This window comes from Chiloscyllium punctatum, chromosome 28 (assembly GCF_047496795.1).
Source record: "Chiloscyllium punctatum isolate Juve2018m chromosome 28, sChiPun1.3, whole genome shotgun sequence".
Taxonomy (NCBI): Eukaryota; Metazoa; Chordata; class Chondrichthyes; order Orectolobiformes; family Hemiscylliidae; genus Chiloscyllium; species Chiloscyllium punctatum.
This window is the reverse complement of record NC_092766.1, coordinates 44,925,798-44,936,762: the sequence shown is the minus strand read 5'-3', so window position 1 is coordinate 44,936,762 and position 10,965 is coordinate 44,925,798. Positions and strand designations below refer to the sequence as shown.

General features: G+C 43.0%; 1 long non-coding RNA gene across 1 annotated transcript; it reads left to right on the top strand.

The window, feature by feature from the left end:
• Nucleotides 1-1,847: 1,847 nt before the first annotated feature.
• LOC140454067 (uncharacterized) lies at nt 1,848-10,186 on the top strand. Its single transcript, XR_011952592.1, has 2 exons — nt 1,848-2,418; nt 4,589-10,186. It is a non-coding gene; the product is annotated as an uncharacterized lncRNA (long non-coding RNA).
• The last annotated feature ends 779 nt before the right edge of the window (nt 10,187-10,965 follow it).

The window sequence follows — 10,965 nt, the reverse complement described above, 5'->3', positions numbered from 1 at the left end:
TTTAAGCACAGTATCTTGGGATTGGATTTAATCTTCCCGCTTTCCATCTGTGTTCTAAATTCTATCAGATTAATGACAAGTCTTTTATCAGATTACGAGGGGAGGCAATGTTTCCTGGGTGTTTTGGTTTCATTGTCAGTGACCTTGGCTTTGTAATAAAGTACAGGACAGATATTCACAACAGAGTATTCTGGACGCTGTGAATGTACTACACAGTCTAAAACCATAAATAACTGTCACCCCTCAGTTTAAAATTGCAAAATCATTATCTCCTAGACGCTTCCTCACTACCTAAATTTGGAACACTAATCCACCTGACGATCCTGCTGTTTCTGAAAATCTCCTTTGGTGAAGATGGTGAGTTTTGGATTCATCTTTCTGGTTAGTACCATAAGAAGATAAGCCCTGGGCACAGGAGAGGCAATGCAGCCCTTTGAACCAGCTCTACCATTTAATATGGTGATGATTGAGCTCACCTCGGTCACAGCTGGATTTTCCCGCCTGCTCTCTCTCTCTCTTCGACTCATTGCAAATTAAAAATCTGTATCTCTTCATTAAATTTGCTCATTGTCTTGGCATCCACCGCATTTTGAATAGGAAATTCCACAGATTCACAACACATTGAGATAGGTACATTCTTCTTCATGAGAATAGAATAGAGTCCCTATAGTGCAGAAACAGGGTATTCATCCATCGATTCCACACCAACCCTATGATGAGCATCCCATTCAGACCCACCCATTCCCTGTAACCCTGCATTTCCCGTGGCTAATTGCCTAACCAGCACATGCATGGACCCTGTTAGCAGTTTGGCATGACCAATCCACCTAACCTGCACGTCTTTGGACTGTGGGAGGAAACTGGAGCACCGAACAAAACCATACAGACGTGGGGAGAATGTGTAAACTCCACACAGTTGCCTAACGCTGGAATCAAACCCGGGTCGCTGACGCTATGAGGCAGCAGTGTTAGCCACTGAGCCACCTCTGCTTAAAATCTGCTGCCCATTACTAACCTCCCCACCCCGCAATTGGCTGAATGTATTTTCCTTACGTCAGAAGTCCGGGTGTCTAAGCGGATGTCTCAGTAAATCCCAGTGGCAGCCCACATGTCCTGTGTGTCTGAATGGATATCCTATACACAACACCCTCCAGCCCACACTTTCTCTCACTTTCCAGGGACAGGTCTCCAGAGGCTTCATGGGGACTACAACTCCCACAGTCCCTGAGGCAGGGACCACACGTGTGTGAGGAAACCCACCACTGTACATGTACAGAATGTGGGCGGGTTTTGGAGCATGTTCTTTGGGGTAACTCGCGGAAAGCATTTCACACTGTCATTGGCAGGAGAAGGGACGCATCTGCCTATAGTATTGATCAGTTTTGGGGGGATCAAAGTGTCACTACGCCTAGATGGGACCAAGTTCCATTCGCAACTTGTCATAACACTGGGAATTGACCAATGGGAAACAAGGAAGAATCTGACCCATTCTCCCAGTCTGAAGGTTCCTCTTCTGTCCAGGATCTGCCACCTCCCTTTCTGTTTCCTTTTGTTTCAGTCTGCTGTTACATTATTGACTTGCAGCAACTGAAGGGAAAAGAAGTGAACCCAGAAAGGGTGCAGTGTCTAACCAGGGACGAAAAGTGGTGGCATGGATCTGTTTATCAGTAACACCATGAGAATGTAGAGGGTGTACATTAGGGGGTAGCAGAGTCAGAATGATCGGAGAGAGTAAGAGGGCTGGAGGGTTACAGCTTTAGGGGAAGAAAGGGGAGAAAGATATTCCAGAGAAACTAGAATTGTCTGTTCTGAATTTCTTATCTGTACATATTCCTTTTATACAGGGTGCGAGATAGTGAAGATTTGCAGACTGAAATCTCAAAATCACGTGCAGATCGTGATTAAGTTACACAACATTTGATGAACCAAAGATGGAGAATCACTGGGCCAAAATCCTGCAACACTCTCTCTCCCAGCGTTGTCGGTCTCTCTGCGCCAAATGGACTGTGAATGGTACAAGACAGCAGCTCACTACCATCTTCTGAAGGGTAACGAGAGATGGGGAATAAATGCTGGCTGAGCCAGTGATGCCCATATCCTCGAAACCGTTTCTATCACTAGTTCCAGAAACCCAGTTGATGTTACTGCAGGATGATGAGGGACGCTGAGTGCATCCTCCAGGAGGCAGCACCATCACATTTCCCCTGCCTACACCTACACAGTAACGCAACAACGTCACTGGAACAAAAGGCAGTGAAGCTGAAGGAGGACTTAGATATAGTTCTTCAAGGTAAAGTCATGAAAGGGGATTGGAACACAGCAGGAACAGGAGACTGAGCTGGATGGTCAGCTGTTTCCCATTGAATGGTGGAGCAGGATTGAAAGGCTGAATGGTCTCCTCCTGCTGCTATCTCCCAGGTATGTATATAGTCATGGAGCCCGGGTAGGAAGAAGGGGGCAGGGATTTTTCAGGAGATTGCATTTCCACAACAGTTTTCAGTGAGGGATGGTTTGATGGATTTTATTTAACATTTATCTTTAACACAAGGTTTGTAAATGTTGGTTTTAAAATGTTGTAAGAACTTTTTGCACCGCAAGTAAAATTAAAGAAAATAAATTGAACTGTTTGAATATAACAGTTTTAAAGCTTTCAACCTCTGTAAAGCAAATTCCTGTCCCAGACACCATCACTTTCCAGCTACTCAAACTCCAGGGAAATATTCCCTCCCTGTCTGAACCTTTGGTTTGATTTAACTGCTTTTCAGTTTTCGTTCTGTGAGCTGTGAAGTGTTCTTTTTCCCCTTTTCTCCGACCCAGAAATATTATCTCAGCAACCTTCCCACCATCAAAATCATCATTATGCCATTTTGCTTTTGGTTAACATATACTCACCAGCAGTGCAAAAGTGAGGACTGCAGATGCTGGAAACCAGAGCCTAGATTAGAGGCGTGCTGGAAAAGGGCTTTTGCCAAAACATTCATTTTCCAGCTCCACGGATCCTGCTTAACCTGCTGTGCTTTTCCAGCACCACTCTAATCTACTCATATCATCACCAGCAGTAAACCATTCGTGTGACTAATAGAATATTTCCAAACAAAGCCCGTTACGGGCCAAGCAAACCATTACAAGTGACAGAGTGAGAAGGGACCAAATCTAAGTAGAGTTGTGCGGAGAGGGCAGCGGTGGAGATAAAGCACTATATCGCCTGCGGTGCCCACCTCTATCTAAAGGCATAGACAGCATTGATGCACACCACATGCTCCTTCTCTCAGGCACCCTGCTCTGTTGCATTTATCCTCAGTCAGTGAATAAAATCCCTACAGTATGGGAGGAGAGCATTGGCCCATCAAACGCCACCAACCATCCGAAGAACATCACGCCCAGAGCACTCTATCACTGTAACACTGCATTTCCCATGGCTGATCCACCTAGTCTGCACAATCCTGGATCCTGTGGACATTTTAGCATGACTGATCCACCTGACCTGCACATCTTTGGACTATGGGAGGAAACCAGAGCACCTGGAGGAGACTCACACTATCATGGAGAGAATGTGGGAACTCCACACAGGCCGTTGGACAAGGCTGGACTCCAACCTTTTACCTGATGCTGTGAAGCAGCCGTGCTACAGTCACAATTTAAATCAAAACTGATGATCCCTGCTCATTGTCACAGTGCTGTTTGTGGAGACTTACTGCCCAGAGAGACATCCTGAGGTTTAGAAAGTGGCAACGTAAGTTCAGTCACGTCCAGCCCAGTTAATGTGGTTAACAACAACATCAATACTCCAGCAGTGTCATCAAGTACAAGGTCCACTCCTGACTCTGATGGACAGTAACATCAGAATCAGAGTCCTGCAGTCCACATGGAGCAGGGGGGATGACCACTTCCCTGTGAGCACTCACTGGGCTCTCAATAGTGTTGAAGACGCAGCAAATCCCTTGTCACACAGAGGGGTGAACAGCTCCTACCCAGAGTGAACCCACTGGGGTCTCGGGGGATGGGATGAATCACTGAATCCCTTCTCCCACACTGACCATCGGAATGGCATCTCCCCCTGTGTGGGCTCACTGGGGACTCCACAGGTGCTGCATTTGAGTGTATCTCCCCCCACATTGGGAACAAGTGAATGACCTTTCCCCAGAGTGAGCTCGCTGGTGTTTAAGCAGATCAGAGGACTGAGTGAATGCTTTCCCACACACTGAGCAGGTGAATGGCCTCTCCCCGGTGGGAATGCACCAATGTCTCCTCAGGTGAGAGGTTTTAATTGTTAGCACTGCTGCCTCACAGCGCCAGAGAACCGGGTTCAATTCCCGCCTCAGGCGACTGACTGTGTGGAGTTTGCACGTTCTCCCCGTGTCTGCGTGGGTTTCCTCCGGGTGCTCCGGTTTCCTCCCACACTCCAAAGATGTGCAGGCCAGGTGAATTGGCCATGCTAAATTGCCCTTGGTGTTAGGTAAGGGGTAGATGTAGATGTAGGGGTATGGGTGGGTTACGCTTCGGCGGGGCGGTGTGGACTTGTTGGGCCGAAGGGCCTGTTTCCACACTGTAAGTAATCTAATCTAATCTAATCTAATCTTTCTCACAGATGGAGCAGGTGAAGGATCTAAACCAACTGTGCCATCTCTGGTGCCTCAGCAGATTGTAAGATCGAGTAAATCCCTTCCCATACGTGGGGCAAGTGAACGGCCTCTCCGCAGTGTGACTGTGTTGGTGAGTGTCCCACTGGAAGGGTTAAGTGAATTCCTTATTCTGATTGAGCCCGTCCTCCTGTTTCTCTCAGTTATTATTGACAATCTCACACCAGAACCTGTTCCAGAGAGTGTTCCAGAACAGGCAGAATGGTCAGCTGCAGCTGGTCACCTGACCGGTCACTGGTCCTGAAAGGTTCACTCTCCACAGATGCTGCCAGAACTGCTGAATGTTTCCAGCGATTTCTATTTTTTTTTCTGATTTCCCAGCATTTGCAGATGTTTAGTTTTCCAATACTCTTCTTGTCTGTTACAGAGGAGTTTATTGATGAAATTAGAGGGTTTTGAAAATTGTCCGTTAGGTCACACATCAGCTCTGATCATCATGAACGGCAGAGCAAAGTCAAGGGGCTGAATGGCCTCCTCCTGTTCCAATGAAAGTTTTATTGTCAGCTTGTGGCAACATTTCCCCTCACTGCTCACTTCCCCTCCATGTCTAACACACTGTTACTGACTGAACAAACCTCCTGTGTTTGAACTAAACCTGCTAATGTTCAGTGACTCCCTCTCCTGCCACCCGGGTTTAACTCTCATCATGGAATGCTGTCTCGTATTACTGCAGGAATGCCCACAAGGACTAATCCTGGAGTCTGTATCCCCTGGGATCCACAATCACCGTTTATTTCCTTCTTCCTATTTCATTCGGGTTATTGAACTCTCGGTTTCAATCCAGTCTCCTGTCATGCTCTTCAACGTGTCCATGTGGGTGGACGAGAGGCAGCTGGGATATAATGAAGGGAAGTGGGGATTAGGCGGAAGTACGAGGAGCGGTGACAGCAAAGACAGTTCTCATTGTAACAGCAGAGGTTCTCCATGACCCAGTGAGTGGTGAGGCACCTGAGTTTGTGAGCGGAGACAGATTCAATCAGGGATTTGGTAAGACACTCAGACATTGACCTGCCCATCTGATTGTTAACTCAGACAGATAGAAAGAAATATGCACATTTAGACAGCACCTTTGATGATCTGGGGCAATGAGACACGCTTCCAAACCAATGATTTCAACCACAAATCTCTGAAAACACAGACACAAAGCTTTCTACTTGTAACAGCTTGTCTCTGAGCCTCCTCTTTCCTTGAGAAAAGCGCTTTGAGCTGGTCAGCCTTTCCTGGTGAGTATAACCGCTATGGTCCTGTAAGATCCGTGACAGAACCTTTATTTTCCTCTTCCTTGTGAGTGATGAAAGTAGCAGAAACAGTTCCTGACCTGTGAGGGGTTTTGGTTGGAGTATTTGTATTTACAAATCCATTCCCACCCTCTCATACAGTGTGAAATTGATGTAAAACTGAAGGAAATGAGTGAGTGAGCACCCACAGAATCATAAAGGAAGCATATGTATCTGAGTTGAATGAACCTGGCATGAGGAAAACATGACAACAATCACAACTAGTTAGAATCACAGAATCCCGTGGGTGCAGAAAGACTCTATTCGTCCCATCGAGTCTGCAATGACCTGCTTACCCACGCTACCACAATAACCACACATTAACCATGGCTAGCCCAACCCACCTAAATTGCACACTGCGACCATGTTAGCATGCCCAATCCAGTAACGTTACACATCTGTGGGAGGGTCACAAATTACATCCAAATGCTAGGAATTGTGGATGAAGGCTCACAAATACTTGACTCTGACACAAATGCTCTGTTTTTCAAAATAAAATCTGGGGGACACTGCAACCGGAAAAAATTCTGATTATCTCAGGAGGAAGAGAATTCAAAACTCACGCCATTCACCCAGGGGGTGCAATGAAAGTTACAGAGGTCTGGGAACCATCAGAAATGTAACAGGTTGTGAGCAAGGTGGGGTGAGACAAGGATATAAAGACAGTCTGTCACATGGGGGAAGGCAGGAGAGATTAAATGGCAGAAATGGTCGTCCCTCAAGGCCACGGGGAATGGAGTTCGAGCTGGGAAAGAAACAAGGAAACAAGGTGTCCAGCTGCCAGAGTAACATGTTAAAAACAGATTATAAAAGCATAGAGGGCACAGTTCAGTCTGAAATCGTTGCTCTCAATGGTGAGTACAAAAAGCTGTAAAGCCTGGGGAGTTCTATTACAGCCAACATATACCCAGGATTGGCCAAGTGTGCTGTAAATATCTGATATTTCTTTTTTCTGACATTTGTAGTTCAAGTCTGATGGCGCTAGTAACTTTTCAATTTGTACTGGAGTTTAATATTCTGGAGAAATGTCAAATAAATCACATTGATCATATTCTGCAGATCTTAGTCCATTACCCTGCATGTTCCAGCATTTCAGTTACATCCATGTCCTGCCGGTGGGACAGGACACACAGGGATGGTGACGATGGTGTCTAGGGCATTGTGAGCTATGATTCTGTGCCAGCTATGACTATGTCAGCTTGTTACTTGACTAGACTGCATTCCAAATCACCCAATAAGATGTTAGCAGGTTGAGACACTACAGTTGGAGCTCCTCTGCTCGCCAGTTCCTTTCCTTTCTGCTTTTTCAGAATTTCTTACTCTCTCACTCTCCCCTTTGCAGACTCTGACACCAGTGTCTCAACCTTGAATCATGACATTTTTTAAAAAAATGTATCTACAAGAAAACCAATGGAGGAAAATATATTATTCTTGCATCAACTGCATTTTTAAACAAAAACAATCCTGCTCAATAGACACTGTCTCATTTTTTTTCTTCAATTCACTCAATCAATATTTTGTCCCTCAGTTTACCGATCTTCATAAAAATCCAATCAATTTCAGAGGAACATGCTGATAAAGTATTGAACCAATTTATCTGTTTAGGTTTTAGCATTAGTTATCAAGTCATTACCATTACAATAATTGCGTAATAATTGGCCTGGGTAACAAGTGTACGGAGGTTCACGACTTAATTTATTGACTTTTTGAAAAATGGTGCAATATATCCTTTTTTCAGGATTCTAACAGTAACTGTTAATGCATTTGAATGACAATAATTATAGTATGCTTTAGTTTAGTCTTGCTAACAACTACAGTGAAGTTTATATTTGAATTTAATCCAATCTTCCCTAGTACCTATACAGTAATATAAAAATCCATTTTATTTCCAATCAACACACCTACAAAAGAATCCATTATTTCTGATGCAATGCGCACTGTCAAAAATATTACTTTTGCTCATTTGAATGATCTGTGTAATTCCAGCTTTATAAATTTAGAAAATCCTAATTACTTTTCCCTGCAATAATTCCGTTCATTTCTGCAGATAGCACAGTCAAATAACAAGATGAAATTTATCATTATTCTTAAGTATGGTAATAGAATTTTGAAAATCTATGTATTGTTAATATAAAATAATTGTTAATTTCAATCCATAGAATATAGAACAGTACAGCACAGTACAGGCCCTTTGGCCACGATGTTGTTCCGACATTTTATCCAACTCTAAGATCAAACTAACCAACATGCCCTTCATTTACTATCATCCATGTGCCTATCCAAGAGTCGTTTAGATGTCCCTGATGGAACTGAATCTTCTCCCACCACTGGCAGTGCATTCCACACACTCACCACTATCTATAAAGAAACTATCTCTGACATCTCCGCACAACTTCCCCCATTCATCTTAAAATTATGCCACTTTGTAGGGAAAAGTCTTTCATTATCCACTCTATCTATGCCTCTCATCAACTTACCCAAAGCTATCAAGTAAACTATCATCCTCATTCATTGCAATGACCAAAGCCCCAGCTCTGTCAACCTTTAGTCATAAGACATGCCTTCCAGTCCAGACAACATTTTGATAAATCTCATCTGCACTTTTTCTAAAGCTTCCACATCCTATGTCTTATGAGGTGATCAGAACAGAACACAATATTCCAAGTATAGTCTCATCAGGGATCCATAGACTTGCAGCATAACCTCGTGGCTCTTAAACTCAACCTCCACATTAATGAAAGCCAACACGCTATGCACTGACTTAATAGCCCTATCACCTTAGATGTCAGCTATGAGGGATGTATGGACATGCACCCCACGATCCCTCTGTTTCTTCACATTGTCAAGAATCCTGTATTTAATCTGAAAAATGTGCATTCAAATTTGAAATTCCAAAATGAATAATTTCACATTTTCCGAGGTTGAACTCCACCTGCCACTTCTCAGCCCACCTCTGCATCCTGTCAATGTCCTCGAGCAACCTACAAAAGCCCTCTACACTATCCACAACTCCACCAACCCTCGTGTCATTGGCAAACTTCCTAACCCACCCTTCCACTTCCTCATCCAAGTCATTTGTAAAAATCACAAAAAGCAGAGGTCCCACAACTGATCCCTTCAGAACACCATTGGTCACCGTGCTCCAAGCTGAAAACGAACCATTTAATCTCACCCTGTCCTCTATGGGTCAACCAATTTATTATCTAACCAGGCAGGTTTCCCTATATCCCATGTCTCATTACTTTCTGAATGAGCCTACAATGGAGAACCTTATCAAACATCTTGCTAAAATCCTTATACACCACATCCACTATTCTGTCCTCACCAATGTGTTTGCCACAACCTCAAATAACTCAATGAGGCTTGTGAGGCATCATCTGCCGCTCACAAAGCCATGTTGACCATCTCTAAGTAATCTATGCTTTTCCAAATAATCATAAATCCTGTCTCTCAGAATTCTCTCCAAGAATTTGCCCACAACTGATGTAAGACTGACTCATCGATGATTCCCAGGATCATCTCAATTGCCTTTCTTCAATAAGGGAATAACTTTTGCCAACCTTCAATCATCTGGTATGACTCCAGTGGACAGTGAGGATGCAAAGATCATTGCCAAAACACAGTAATCAATTGCCTCCCTTCCCATAACAACATAGGTTATTTCAATTCTGGCCCAGGGCACTTATCTATCCCCATGATTTTTAAATATTTTCAGCACATTCTCTGTCTGAACATCGACCTGTTCCACCATATCAACCTGTTTCACGTTGTCCTAACAAGGAACAAGGTCCCACTCACTTGTGAATACTGAAGCAAAGTACTCAGTAAAGACCTCCCCTACCTGCTCAGACTCCTGGCACAAGTGTGCTTCACTATAAGGGGTATAAATGTGGAATTATGTCTCAGCACTGAATTAATGTAAAGATATTGCAGTGTACAATCACTCGACTACTTTGAATATTGAACGGTATTTTAACTGAGAAAACACAGTTAAATTGATTTGATTATGTTTCACTTCATGCTAACATTTATTGTATTTAGAACCACAATAAGAGTTTCCTTTTTACATATATGAAACTTACTTAAAATTCATCGCACGTTTATGTGAAGAAAATAGAATTAGCATCTGTTTGTTCCTTCCTTTATCAATGACTGTTCATTTTGAAATTGTGGAAGTTGTACGTTGTTGACAGGAAGGGAACTTGTCTTCGGCTGAATTTTCATTTTGAATGACTGATGCATTTTTAAAATTAAAGTACAATGATCATGCAGTTTTGTCAATTTGTCTTTCAAAGAATTGTCACGAGATTCTCTTTATTTAAGACTATCATTCATTTATTCTATTGTTAGTGTAAAATATTGTTTAATTTCCTGTCCATTGCACACAGAAACTACCTAATTAATTCCCATTCAAATTACTAGAATAAACAGCTGATTAGTTTTCATTTTGAGTAACCATATTAAACATAATATTGTAGTCCTGCCGTCCTGAGTGGGAACATTACGAAAGGAGCCTGTGGAGCTGTGGCAGTGTCTCTATTACTAAACCCGAGGGAAGGTTTCAAATCAAACCTTCACCACAAAAATATCAAGAGCTGCTCTGAATGTTGATTGGAGAGTACCTGAGCACAGACTGAACTGCTTTTCAATCCAACATTAGATCTGCTTTTATCTATTATATCAATAATCACAAAATCGGATACTTATTTGTGTCAGGTTACCAAGAAATATGTGTTGGAAAATTCGCTTTAGCCACTTTGCTTTTACAAAAGACTTACATCTGTCCCTGTTTTCTCTGACTGGAAGAAATCTGAAGAGGATTTCCACTTTTACGAAGAAAAGGGGAGGTGTTTCCCATATAAATTAATGCTTCTTCGACGAACGCCTTTTCAGTTTATGTAAGGTTTCATAATAACGCTTTACTTTCGGATAGTGGGGAGACCTGTATCTAATTCTGTCGCTTATAAATTCCTGGAGACTATTTGAAAATGTTGCAGAATTAAAGATTACCATGTCTAAGTAATGAGATTGATCTTTTATTGCTGCAA